General features: G+C 38.0%; 1 protein-coding gene across 3 annotated transcripts in view; it reads right to left on the bottom strand.

The window, feature by feature from the left end:
* Nucleotides 1–15,187, bottom strand: part of Ten-a (Teneurin-a transmembrane protein) — a 117,967-nt gene that overhangs the window by 101,571 nt on the left and 1,209 nt on the right. For all 3 annotated transcript variants that reach the window (XM_088044292.1, XM_088044293.1, XM_088044294.1), the window contains exon 2: nt 14,533–14,576. The gene's annotated coding sequence lies outside the window, so the exon portion shown is untranslated. The remainder of the gene's footprint in view (nt 1–14,532; nt 14,577–15,187) is intronic.

The raw sequence follows: 15,187 nt of genomic DNA, 5'->3' as shown, positions 1-15,187 counted from the left end.
TAGTTTAAGTTCAAAAGATTCAATTTTTGCCTAAAAGACCACGATATTCAACATCTGGCAACCTTGTAGCTGCACGCCCAAGCAGAATCCTGACAAATTCTGTTCCATCTCAGACCAATTTTAATGTTTCACAACACCTCTTTGTTGTAAGAATGTTTCCATTACTGGATTAATCTCCTAAGAGTGTCAAGCGACAAATAAATCTAGTTAGGTTTTAAACCATCAGAATGAGCTTCGAAATCTTCCTTTTTATTTAATCAATAAGCTAAGAGCACTAAAATTTAATCGCCGAGTGCTTTAAACTGTTTCGCAAAATCTCACAAAAAAGCGAAACATACTTTTTCAATTCCATCTCGCTCTGGACTTTGAAAGTTTTATCGACGCCATCATCACGGTTTCAGAATACTCTTGAAATGACAAGATTACGAAATTTTTTGCTCAAATGTGGCACTTGTGAAGTTTGAGCCAGCTTTGTTGGTAAAATAAACATGCGTTTTTGCCTCGTCTCTATTAATTAGCCACATTCTCTCTCACATTTTTCTTTCGTTTCTTCGAAACAGCAACACAGCGGGTGTATGTTTACTTTATCTTTTCACAATGGAGTTGTAGTATTTATTTAATGTCAGTCTTCATTTCTCTATTTATAACTCTAGCAATTGCTTTTACAAAATATGAAAGGTCGGAACAATGTTGAGTGTATTAAATTTTTGCTCTAATTAATTGCATCGGAAGCTCGACTGGAAAAGAAAAAAATCGCAGACATATTGCGGCGCTACGACAATCATATATAAGAGCTCGGATAAGTCGGAGATATTGATTACACGCTTCAGTGAACATATATGATTTGACATTATGCTTTAGTCCTTAGTTCCGGACTTGATACTCTTATAAAGTTTCATTTTGTTGCCAATATAGGATATGTTTCCACCAATAAAGTAGTTGTTATCTGGCGTTTTGGAAACGCCACAAAGGGTGTAGAAGGAATAAAAACTAATGGTTGGATTTATGCGGTGACTTTGGGGAAATGAGCTGCCAAATAGTCACTACATTTTTTCCTCGATTAAAGCGCCTTTCAATGTAGAAAATCCCAGGAAATTCAGCCAGTAGCGTCGTAATTACTGTCACCAAGGTATCGATTTGCGAATAAGTATAACGTCGGCACGTAAACAGAGTAAATTAATAGGAAAAAGTTCGTGACAGTGTTGTAGGTAGAATTTATAACCGAGCAAGCACGTATCTTTAAAAATCAATTTACTAACAGCACAAGCCATCCGCAGCGACCTCTGTGTAATATCATCATCATCACTGAAGGGGTATATAAAACGCGCTTTTAAACTTTCCTCGAACACGTGCTTCGATAGATAATCGAAGCGAACATCCCTTTCCCGAATGCGAATGTCCCATCAATTTTAATTACAACTTTTGATAGTAATTCTGGCAACGACATGAAATACAGCAGCGCCATAGAACACGAAACTCTAATCGATGTTTACTAGCTGGGATTCACGCGTTTGCTACTTTTTTTGTGAACGTAATTGGATGGTGGTGACGAAGTTCGTTCTTTAAAATCAACAAGTTTTACTAATTTGGAGCGTCTGATTCGATGCGAGTTTGCATAAGTACTTTCCGTTGCTTCAGGATGTAATTTAAAAGTGGTAGTTAAGACGAATTCCAGGACGAGAGAAATATTACTACGTTAAATCGACTTTCGACGTTAATCGCGGACAAATAGTTCATGGGAATGCGGCACGAGAGACGGCGATTAAGCGCGAAATGATGGTCGGGGGCGGCATAAAAACTTTCCGGGAAAAGTACAGAGCTGCAACAAAGTATTCAAACCACAAAGAAGGTGAAATTTGACACATTTTAGGCTTCATCTAATTTCCCATTCTCTCCCAGTGCCCACCCAAAGACTAATCCATTAGAGTAATTACTTTTGCAACATCATTATTCTCGTTTTTCGCGCTTCCAATTTGCTTGTATGACGTGTGTGGAATAAATTGTCCCAATATTTACAATTCTTTTTGTCCGTTTAAATTAGCGAGATTTTTTCATAATTGGCACGTGTTGCTCCATGCTCACGTGCAAGCGACATGAGCTAGGTCAGGTGTTGAAGCCACGTGCCAACGACCGCCACAGGATGCGCTCTTACTCAAATTATGACATTTTTTCGTAGCTAATTAAAGTCCTCCTCTTTGGCAAGCTTTCATGTCTGTTCATTCATTTCAAGAGTGAATAGGAGGAACGTCGAGTCCAGGTGGACACGGTTTTTCCGGATTTCTTGTTTACGCAATTTACAAATTGGAATTCTCTATTTTGAGAGGAAGATATCGATTGTGTTATTTATTCAAACGCAACTTCCAATCAGATGTCCATGCGGAAAAACCGGAATTATTTATTTGGCCAATCAAAACACATTACGCTAGTTGTTGATTGAATCCGAGAGGTTCTAATTCTTTATGCAGGAAGTAGAGGTCTCCCTAATTAATTTTTCACAACGCATTGATTTGTCAGTGGAAATATCGTGAGTGAAAAAATTTCCAGCTTGAAGAATTATTTATTGATCTATAAATACAATAATTGGAAGGAAAACAACAGTTGATGCATGTTTTTCCTGTTAATCTGCCATCGGCTTCGAAAAGAACGCCGCGGTCATTAAAATGCCTCTTTTTCACGAACGCACAAACAAAGCTTAAGTTTTCATTATTTTCTTGAGCTTTTATCGGTAATAGCCAGTAATCACGTCATAAAATACCTCCGTAATATGTAAAAAGTGAGATAATCAATATAATCTACCACATTTTTCGTGTTGAAACGCCCGATAATTTGTACAAAACTGTTGATTAAATTAAATGTCAATTCCTTCTTGGGGTTACACCATTTGTCACTTTAGACTCGCATGTTGCTGTTTCCTGGCAGTCACAGTAAATTGCATGGAGTAAAATGCAGTAAACGAGTGTATTTTTCAAATCGACATTGACATGGGAAATTAACGGCTTTTTAACTTGTCATTGAGTGGCGATTATTGAGATTTTCTAAATTGTTTGAGTCTATTAAACTCTTCATGAAATTTAAAAGAAAAAAAATGACACGAACTCCCATAAATAATAGGGTTGAATTTGTGTCGGCCTCCGCCTTATCAATAATGCAGAGAAAACGGTCCACGCCACTGTTATCGTAATTAGCGACGTGTAAATTACACGTGTCTACTCGCAACCGCTCGTACTTTTACATGATTTAATTGACGTTGATACACGTGTAAAAATTCACGCACGCTGCTCCTGGACTCATATTTACATAAACCCGATGTTTGTTCCCATTTATTCCTTGCGGCTCCTGTAATTCTTTGTTGATTAACATGTTTGTGTGTGCTGAATTAATTAAATGATCAAAAAGGTTTGCGACCCTGGAAAAAATCATTTTTAAAATCTCCAGATCCGGACTTAATTGAATTATATGGAGGGTGCTAAGCTCCAGGTGTCGATTTTCCCTTAGCTTGTGCGCTACAATTCTTACAAACGGATTTTATCATAATCGAACTTTTCCCTTATCTGAATAAGTCGTCGCGAATTCAACGCTTTATCTCATTTTTCACGGGCACGTTTCGCGCCGGGGCGCAATATGAAACGAAATAAATTATTGGCGTCGTGCTGCGACAATACAAGGATCAATTCGGACAAACGGTGAGTTATTCGAGTTTGTTTTTTGAAATTGTAGCCGCCACCGACGAATTAATGGCGAGACCTTTGAACACATTACGGGGATTTATCGCGAGTAATGGTGGCGGCGACGGAAAAAATGGCGCTGAAAATACAAACTAATAGAAGGGCGAGAATGTACAAATAAAGCAGTTAGCAGCTGGACCCACATTTTGAAAACTTGCCAAAACTGTCGGGTTATTAAAATTTCCGATTTATTCATATTTTAGTTGTTTATACCGCCCGCTTCGCCCACATCCCAATTTAAACCCAATAACTCGAATCGACGACACAGCCTTGTACTAAAAATACTCACTAATTCTTCGTTATGACTACAAAGTGATTGATGCCATTCGTCGTGTCACCGCCTCTCTTTTTCGTTTCTTTGTGTATTCAGCTCGTTAAAAAGCGACCCTCAGTGACACGTTAATCTTCTTGCGCATCCGATCCCAAACATCAAACAGATTTCATTGTGCTTGCGCAGGTACTGGAGACTTATGACGGAACATAATCACCATAAAAAAACCAAGAGGAAAAAAGCGACTTTTTTATTTAAAACGACGCATTTACTAAATCTGTTAGGGGGTGGTTTATTTTATTGTCAACGTGAGACCGTTATTTAGGGTTTTTGACTTTGTACGGTTCTGAAAACTTAGAATGTCGCGAATGGCTGTGATTTATTTTTAACGGTGCTACAGTTTTATAAAAGCTGTTGTTCTAGCTAAAAGGCAACTTAAGATTAATGCCGCTATAATTGTCAGCACTTTTCTGGTTCGAGTTGAAACGTTTTATGCAGCGAAACGAGTGAAGAGGTTCGGAAAAGGAAAACTCGACCATTTGCCCACATTTTTTACAATGTACCTAATTGTTGTAGAATTAATATAAAACTTCAACAACAAAAATCATTTCTAAATTTTCTTTTTTTGGCGCTGGAGCCCTAATCCAATAAAAATCAATTACGATAAAACGGGGTCTTAGCCCGAGGAATGCAATCTTTTTTTAAATCAAATATGATCATATTAAAGCAAAATCGTAATAAAAGTGGATGCTAAGACAACTGGAAAATATTATGAAAGCTTAAGCACCGAAAGCTTCTTTTTACATCAAATATAAAAACTTCGGCATTATTAAAACACAGAACAAGATAATTAAAGAATATGAAAAAACGCTAAAGCCTGAAATAACTCATAAAATGAACTTCGAAAGTCCGTTAAAAAAGCTTACCTAAAAAGCATCCATAGCATCAGCCTTGGGCATCCCGACTTGAAAGCACTTCACTAATTAATTAAAACGTACAGTAACAGAATAATTAGAGTAAACAATAGCGAAAAAAGAACAGAACCTCATCGAATCCGATTTTCTTTTTTTGGTATTAAAAAATTTGCAAATTTGTACGAAAAAAAGGGACGAAAAACAATTGTAATCGTCTCGTAAAAAAAATTCCTCTCGGATTTGGCGGCAGCAAAAACCCCGCCGCTAAACAGGTTAGCATGATTCAATTCACTTTTTATTAAAATCTATCAAATCCGCCGCCTTTCACACCGCCAGCTAATGGTCGAGTGATCGATCGAAAATGGTGGATGCGCCGGGATTTTATAGCAGTCACAACAATGGAATATAAAGGTTAATAGTGACGCCATGTTGTATTAAATTAACGAATTTTAATCAATCACAAGAGATGTGATCATTTGTCGGAGTAAATCGAACGTGAAAAGTCATAAATTTTAAATGGGTCGTAGCGATAAGTCGAACGAAATATCGTTCTGGAAAGTAAATAAAACTTGTGTAATCATAAGTATTGCAAAAGCTATTACATTTGCTTGAAGCCGATTGTGAACGCTTGTCATAAACGCGGAAAGCTGTCCTGTTTATTCTGGAATGGGAAACGTGACGAGTTTTTCCACAGCGATAATTACTATCACAAATGAAAAACCTTTGGTTTTCCGAACATTATCGTGTCTTCCATTTCCCGAAAGGGTAAAACCCTCACTTAACCTCCACGTTCCGCTGTAATTAGACTCTGAACATGTTTTATTCCCAACGAAAATGAAACTGAACCCTTAAATTTTACGTCTACACTATAAACCTTATTAAATTTTTCTCGGTCCGCAATTAACGTCCGAACACGGCGTTTCCTCTCTCGTAATTTACTTAGACCTCGACGATGATTAATAAATACGAGACCGTTGTGTTTTAAGCGGTTTTCGTGTGTGCATGTCGCCGGAATGGTCGTTTATCCTTATACAAAATTCCTGAATTTGAATCTATAGGATTCGTTGCGACTAAGGGCCGGCTAAAGTGTACGTTATGGCCTCATCTCGGCACCGGATGGGGCTCTTGTGAGAGCTGGATCGCAGCATATTTGCCCGGGAAACACGGGTTTCAAGCAAAAATCAAATCACAAAGCAAAAATCCACTTATATGATGCAGGAATATGCGAACGTAACGGATTCAACTTCAACGTTTTATTGGGACGAACTGCGCGTGGCAGGGAGGTGAAGATTGACAAAATGAGCAAAAACGGAATATTTTTCAGACTGCACTATTAATATTAATTGGGCTGTTTTCTTGACTGAAACTTCACGTAATGAACTAAACAAGCTGTTAAAAAAACCATAACGTTATTAAAACTCTAGAAAACATCAATGAGGATTTGATTAAACTTTATGACTCTGTGCAACTTTGTTTTATAATTTCCGTCAGCTCAGAGTGCATCTAAATTATAACTTCAATGAAAACACTTGCACAAGCACTTAGCTAGCCCACGCTTCGTAGCCCTCATTTTAAAATGAACATGTTGAAAATTGTTGCAGCTCATCGATAATCCCTTTAGATAAAACCCCCAACTACATAATACGAAAAACCGGAAAGAACTTTGAACCGAACCAAATATTCTCATACACACAACTTCTCAAAGTACTTTTATCGCAAATCCCCAAGTTGTAACCGCCACTCCTCTGAAGCTCAAAAATTAAATTCTTCATTGAAAAAAAGCAGGCAAAGGAAGGAGTTTCCGTGAATTATTTATATCACACAGTAAAATGTCATAATCTCCGAGTCTCCCATTAATCCTGCAACTTCCGACGCTCGCTATTTTCGAACTCGTGCAACGTTGCATGTCGTTGCACGCTTAGATTTACCGTTGACAAGGGTAGTCTCTTACCGTAAGCAACCCTTATCTCGAGATAGAGAAATGTCGCAATGAAATAGAGGCCGCTTTCGAAATGGAAATGCTGTGACCGTTCGTATTTATGAAGGTGCGTCTCTGAGATTGCGATATCGGATTTATGTTGGGCTAATTTATGAATTCCGTGATGCTACATCCTTCATTCGACGCTGATTTATTGCGACCAACAGTTAATAGATAAGTACTGTCGCAAAGGGTGAGTTGGGATTCGTTAAATGCCACTTTTGGTGTAATTAGGGCGAAGACGTGTTTTATTTGGGGCGAAAATGGGGTGTAGGCGTACGCCGGGATTCCTGGATTTTACGGTGGTAATACGAAGCTTATTAAATCTAATTGGTTGCTGTTTGCGAAGAAATAAGAGAAGGAAATGGGGATGGAAGTCGGAGAAATTTTTACGGCCCGACTCAAATTTTCTTCAAATAAATTAAGATCTGCACCGGTCATCCTCTTTCTAATTATGACTGTCCCTCGCCGCAAAACCTCTTTCTCTCGCCGCCATAAATCTGGCTTCTAACGAGCGAAACTGTGCTTCGTTTTCGAACTTTATGTATTTTTTACGTGCGAAATATGGCAACAAACAACAAAATAACAAGATAAAGGCTCGAGAAGAAGCTGACAAGACGCGAAGCGCGCCAGGAAACAGGCGCTTATCTATCGATGCAGCAGCGGGAAGGAAAACTTTGAATAAAACAATTCCGACCCTATAAAAAAATAAATTTGTTTTACACTTATTGCTCCCGCTTTCCTTTCACCGGTTCCATATCCAAACAGAGTATTAATTACACACTTTTACAACCTCACGTAATGATGGCATCTCATAAAAAATTATAGCGCACCCATAAAGAAATCTACCACAATTTGTTAATTTTATAACGAAGTTTATTACCTGCCGTAAATCCGGGGCGGTGGGGGTGTCCATAAAAAATTAAGATAGATCGATTTTTATCGGTTATTGGCGCGTTTAAGACAATTTTGAGATTGTGGTGCTAAAATAACCCTAATCATCATGAGCAAAAGAATTTTTCCCGAAATTGAAAGTGGCGTTTGTGTTTATGGTGCTGTTGGCAGCAACTAAAGCCTCCGGCAGTCAAGCGGTTCTTGTTAACATAATTAAAACCCTGCTCTTCACATTAATTACACTGAAATATGGTAATACGATTTCATTCAGAGAATTTGTGCTAAATAACTCGAATAATCGTGTGTTTTACGTGCATTGTTGCCGCTGCATTAAGCAGGTTCGGGCGATTGCATCTCGCGTGCATTGTTGACTGCCCACTCATTATTTGATGGTACTTTTTCAAGCCGACAAGATAGAAAAAAACTCAAATGTACTATCACATTTATGTAACAACCCAAGAACCATTAAATTATTGAAATACTTCTCGGAAATATAAAGTGTGGAAATGGTGGATGCGCCGGGTTATATCGCAATATTTTTGCTGCTAGTTTGACTTTTTGTCTCTTTTAACTCAATCGCCACCCCCGCCACTCGACACTAATGGTTACTGCCAATTTCTGGGTAAACAAACAGTTGATAATTGCGGGGAATTTGATACGGGGGTGTTTAATATGTTGGATCGACGCCATTTTCGTGGCGTTCGAATTTCGTCAATTGAGTTTCCGAGTGGTGTTTAAGCTGCCAATTACAGTAGGGAATTTCAGTTGACATAGCTATTATGACGCGACATGGTTTCCTTTGGTTCCGGCCCTTTAATTGCCATTGTTTTGTTACCTACTGTAATAATTAATTTGAAATAATACACTCTACTTCAACGCGCTTCATAAAACGTGAATACGCAACTGCACACTTTTAACTCTCCAATAATTTGTTTGAAAACATTTACGACCGCAATTACGTTTTTTATTAGCAAATAAAAGGGAATAACATCACAATATGCAAACAAAAGAGCCACATATACTTTACAATTGTTAAACAAAAATAAACTTTTTTTTATTGTAACGTGCAGATCAGTATTTAGCCCAACACGTCTTATCTTGGAATTTATTAGTGGGCGTTAAAAGTTTACGACCAAGGCGAAAAGTGTGTCGTGGCTGTAATGCGTAGTTTTGAGCGAAACCATTAATTTGTAAGTTTTAATTTGAGAGTCAATTAAGAAAATTGGTGCAATTGAATATGTTGCGTGTGGGAGTTTTGGTCAATGGTCTCCCTTCTAATTAGAAATTTATTAAGCCTCTTAAGTAAATTTCGACCGGACTCACAAGAACGACCGTTACGACTAAATGTTAAATTAGACTTGGTATTAATTGGTTTTCTTGTGTAATGTTAAATGGAATTCACTTCCAACTTGGGGCGGCATTATATTAATTATTCCATTTGTGGATGTTTTGTGGGGCGGGAAATTTGAATACGTGTCTTTTTTTGAAATTATGGTTCGGTTTGACGTCACAGTTGTGTAATATTTTTCCAGTTTTATCTACACCTACGTTCATATCCGTCTTTTGCCATTAGAATTTCCATAATAAATTCATTTGTTTGTAAATCATCCATCGAGGAAGATCGGCAAACTTAATTTCGCTTCGATTTTTTGGGGTAAAAGCGACGGGTTGTAGCGTAATTGTAAATCGATATGAGTCTCCATATTTACGAGCTTTCCGATTTAAAACCGATGTCTCTCTGAATGGTCTTTTGTTGAATAAATCCATCATGCATGAAATTACAGGTTTCTATTGTTTCAGCTCTTTGAAAAGAGGCCACTGGTACCGACGTAGCAAAAGCAATTACAACTAGATGATTAAGAAAATGTAGGTTATGTAGAATCCCATCTTTAAACCTGTTTAATCCGCGAGCTCTTCTACTAACCAGTCATCAACGAAGCAATGCGAGAAAGTTAATAATTTATTTTCAACAGCCGAGATGCTGCTCTATAATTAAGGCTCTTGAGGGACCATGAAAAATTCAGCTTCAATTCTCTGCACAGACGTTGTAGTAAAAGAGATTTGCGCGAAAGAATTTTGTTTATTGGTTTAGGAACGGCTTTCAGACATCCCTCATCTAGAAATTAATCCGAAATTTTCACGTCAGAAACAATTCCGGTTTTATCGAAACTGTTATCGATGATTAAAATTTTCTTTTTGGAGCTGACAGGCGGCGAAATGTTTTACAATAACCGATCGATAAAAACTGCATTCTAATTTATTCATAAATGTCATATTGCATGTAATGAGCCAATTAGAATCTCTTTTGTTTGCTTCGTCAGTTGTCCCTAAGCACTTATCTCTAGAACTTTCTTAACACTTATTATCGACCGTCGCTATCGTTACTCGTTAAAAATAGCGCCTTTGTGACGTCATAACCAAACAAAGGTATGAAAGGTGGTTAAATATTTTATTTATGGTCAGTTTTCCAGATAAACACAATTAGTCGGTGTCACCTTCAGGAAACTTACGATAATGAACCACCATCAATAAAGGCTGTCATTTGAACAAACAGCGCATATTCTCGCGACCGTGACGCTCCCATTAAGACCACGAAGGAAGAACAATGCCCTCAGGAAGTCACTTTCCGCGACAAAAAGCTCGCAGAACTTTCGGTATTTAATATCACAACCCTTCGCGATTGATACTTTATTAAAAATGCGACCCCTTTTAACGGTGTTGCTTTGGAATTTTAATTTGAGAAACACGGATTTCCCGTGATTACGACGAAAACAGCGACTTTGAAAGGTCAAGGCGTTTCGGTTTTCTTCCAAACTTTGTTTTATCGACTCATAAAGATTGACGTGTCCTTAATTAATCCCGAGAAAATTTATCCCCAGGTAATTTTTGTCATAGAAATGATTACCCGGAATATGTGCAAGCCCCAACAAAGCGCCCCAACAAAAGACCTCATGAATCATGGCAACAATGTCCCGCGCTGAAATTTCTCGATTTTTGTTTCGAGAGAATTTTCGTCTAATTGGTCGACCTCCGGCTTCGAGAAGGAAAAACCGAACCCTCTAAAGCTCCTCACAACTAAGCTTTCCTTAAGCTGCGAAAGCTCTATCCTCAAATGAAGCACTTTCACATCGATTACGCAGGATCTCCACGAAAGTACACAACATTCGAGTGAAGTGCTGAAATGGAGGCGGCTTTCGGTTTATAATTTAATTCAATAATGACGAGCTTTGCGGCCACGAGCCATACAAATTTATTAAAGGAGACAATGGGGGCCCGGAAATGCATTGTCTTCGAAACTAACTAATTTTTCGAAATATTCTACAAGTTGGGTTGTTATTAAAGATCTAATTTACCGGCCCCGAGGCGATTTTTCCGGCTTCTTGCATTCCGGTTTCGTCCCGGCATCGGTTTCAATTGCAAAGTCCGCTCAAATTTTAATCCCTCCCATCCCTAATCATTTATTCAGCGTTCTAGAACACGGTGTAACTACAGTGTTACTAGCCGGAGATCCGTTTCGACGTTAATATCATGAAAGTTTGAGGCGTTCAGGAGCATTAGCTAGATTTCAAAAGGCTCTAAGCAGATTGATTAATGTTCATGAAGAAAAGAATAACGAGCTTTGTACACAAGCGTCGTGACGGAATCGTCACAAAAGGACGACGAAGGAATTTTAATTGTCGAGTTTCGGGAGCGGCATGTGTCAGGTGAAAAGACATCTGACATCTAGAAATTATTTCCGATAGAGCAAATCAACAGTGAAAAACGAAATGAAAGTAATTAACTGCGGTGGTTTTCTCTAATTATTTTTTTATGTAAACTGTGCTTTTGGGGAGTTATCGCACGGTCGCAGTGAAATAAAAATAGCAATAGAAAGACTTGTTTCGTGTAAAAACGTTCGTTGAAATTCGCTGTTGCGACTCAATACCGAAATATATTTCACGTGAGCTGAAATTTCAGTGGGCGATTTTCGAAGGCAAGATTTCAGCATTTTATTTTATTGCTGCGCGAAGCCATAAATTACCCAAAAATCTATCAGTTTACGACCCCCAATATTTCAGTCTCTAAAAAGAAGTGCAATTAAAAATCCCGCCGTGTGTCTCGATTCATATTTAAATAAAATGCAAAACCATTTAACTTTACAAAGATTAGGAAAATTAGTTTTTGGGGGCAGATTCCATTATGTACGTTCTAAGTGGATTAAAAAGTTGGCGTTGTTTTTCTTTTAAATTGGATGGAGAATGATTCTTTTAACGAAGCAATTAAGTCGTACTCTTGAAATGTGTTGGTTTGCGACGAAGGCAAAGATAAGATGAAAGGGATATTTGAAAGGGTCGACTCCGGGTGACTCCGGGAACGTCGATATTGCCGAAACAATAACGGAGCGAGTGTGGATTAGGCAAGTGGTGACTGACCCAGTGTATGCCCTACTTCCAAGATTCGATATTTTATCAGATACGCACTCTCCAATTTAGATAAAATTGCTCGAGGAGGCGTTATCGAAAATTTAAACGACTTCCTAAGTCTATACATGGCGCTCGTTAAATGAAAAGGTTTAGATGCATCCGTCGCTTCCTCCACATGGAGGCTGGATAATCGAATTTTTAATGAAACGAATTTTACGGTGGAGCAAAATACAGTTTATAATGAAAAATAGTCAAATTAATCATATTCTCTAAATCACAATTATTATTCTTTCATTCCTTCCTCTCTGTGACAAATCGTCATTAATTATCTTAACTCAGCATACGGAGTAATATTTCACGGCTGAAATGAGCTAAAATTATCGCGACTAACTCCCAACTTCCTTTCATCTGAATCGAAGAATCTTAATAAATGCAAAATGCAACTTAAACCGACCACAAATTACGAGCGTCGTATTTATGGAACACCCTCCTACTAAATAACGGGATCAAAGAACCATCAACTTATTTTAAACATTATCGCTTCCATGGATTCATTAAGAATGTTTTAACGAGCTCCCACAAAAATGAGTCTTTTGTCGTGTTCGCTTCACGATTTTCAAAAACTAATTACATCGGGGACTCACGCGACGGTATTGTGTTTGTGAGTCCTTTTTTAATTGTTTGGCGAGTTGGAACAGCTGGAATTATTAAAACAAGACGAAAAATTGTTGTGTGGGAATTATATTGATTACGTTTTAAAACAGGAATATCGTTGTAACTTTCCATAAAGGGAAAGTGCTAGAAGTTCCCCGAAACTTCCTTTTATCGTCCACTCTGTATCTCAATCCCGTTTCGAGACAGGTACAAAACACGAATCGATGTAAGAAAGTTTAATGAGCTATTAAAAGGGCTTTAAACTTCTCCGGGCAAATACACAATGCGGATGTATATAACGGCATTTAAGAGTTCCTCCATTCCCTTCTCTCCATCCTTTTCCTCTTCCCATGTTTCCCGTTCCAACGTGTCCTACTTTTTCCACGGATGTCGCTTGAACTTTTCCAACGTATGAGTTTGACTCCATGATGTTTCTCCAAGTTTTAAAGCTCTTTAATAGACGACGCTTTATTTTATTCACAGTGGATTTTTGCACCTCGCAGGGAACTCGCACAGGTGTCTTTTTTTCGTCAAATTAAATTCCAGAATTGCAAGTGAACCACAAAACAGATGATAAAGCGCACCGTTTTTCATTACCGGGAAACGGTTTCATCGCATGATTAATGAACACACCAGGTCAACTGTGAATTTCCAACCGTTCTCACTTACAACAACTGTGCCACTGAGACCCAGGTCGACCTTCGTTTACCACTATTATGGGGTACTAACAAGTCTTGGGTGAACGCAGAGAACAGTCCAAAAAGTGGGGCTACTTGGGGAAGGAAAGTGTGCAGGAAATCCACGAAAAGGTGGAATTTATGGAGCGATGATAAAACATTCAACAGAAGGACGTGTTCAAACAGACATGGCTACATTTGTAACTTCACCAGAGACCTGTCCAAAAATGTAAAAAAAATTCATCTCCGATTTTTATTAGTTGCAATGTTAAAAAATTGCAAGCTAATAGCATTATAAGGTTTTGTGGCCACCATCATACGCATCACACCACTGCAGCGTCAGGACAAAAACCGCGATGAAAAATGACCGGAATCGATCCGGAAACCCGGAAAAATGGCGGTTGTGGCTATGACCGATTTTCATTAGCATAGTCTAACACGATGTCGTTTCACATTAGATCGCGATTGGATCCGGAGGAATCTAATATTTGGAGTTTACGACTTCACGCTTAATATGATCGAGCTTTGGAAGATCCATGCATACGGAATCAGGTGTTAAGGCATACCCTTGAATTATATTCAAATTGCTGATTGAGTTTATTATGCTAATAACGGTAACCCGATGAGATTTATGATAGTTTAACTCGATTACAATCACAGCTAGGATTGTCTTGTTGCGCTCAACATCACGAGGAAGACCGTTTTTCTCTGCTTATATCATACGAAAACTTCTGCACCGAAATTTAATCCTATCGTAAATCTATCTTAATCCTTCCGAACTCATAATTTAACACGCTATTGATCCATGTAAGTTGAAAGCCGCATCTACTTAACTAGCGTGTTTACAAATTCACTATTACGGTCTGATTCCGACGGAAAAATTGCCCCGATCCTGGCAAAGGGACGTAAATCAGGGACGTATCAATGCGGAATTAGGACATGCAAATGGGCGTGCTCGTAAATTCGAATTAGTACAACTGTAAATGGAGTCGATCGAGGTTTACGGCTTTACTTACCTTGGAGGGAAGTGCGTCGCGACGCTGGCACCACCAATCCGCTCCTGAAAGGAAGAGAAATGTTTTGCTTAATTTACATTACGTAAAAACTGAAATTTGTTTTGATTATTTTTACGCTGCCCACTATCAAATATGAATAATGAAAAGCAAACAAAATTATTTCATCACTTTAAAAGCTAAAATATAAACACGTAATAATGCAAAGTGAAAGTTACAGGAATCGTCGGGATGGAATGAAAATTTTATAGCCCGTACTGTCCCATTCCTGTTTATCTAAGATAACTGTGTACACTGCGGGGTTTTAAAAGGAGTATTAAAAACGGTTAGTTGCACAAAGTATACTTCAAAGAAATGCACCCTGAAAATACCAGGAATTCCAAACAAAGAGATCGTTGTAAAAGCTTTATTATACTAGACTTTGGAAAACTTAAACCAAGTAAAAAAGCATGCTCCTTGTTGATAACCCAATTTTAAGAGATTACACTTTAAGTAAAACGCCAATTTTCATCTGCTCTGAGATTTCAAATAATATCCGTGGATGTTTAGATATTTGCTCGTTTTATTAAAGAGTTGGATATTTTACAAATTTTTAATAATTTTTTGTTTGACGCGCTTAAAATACACTTGTTGCGACAAAAAATAAAAATCATTTCAA

This window comes from Gnatocerus cornutus, chromosome 8 (genome assembly GCF_029298725.1).
Source record: "Gnatocerus cornutus isolate USDA-ARS CGAHR chromosome 8, icGnaCorn1.1, whole genome shotgun sequence".
In the NCBI taxonomy this organism is placed as follows: Eukaryota; Metazoa; Arthropoda; class Insecta; order Coleoptera; family Tenebrionidae; genus Gnatocerus; species Gnatocerus cornutus.
The sequence above is the reverse complement of the archived record's forward strand: the minus strand, read 5'-3'. Positions and strand labels throughout refer to the sequence as shown.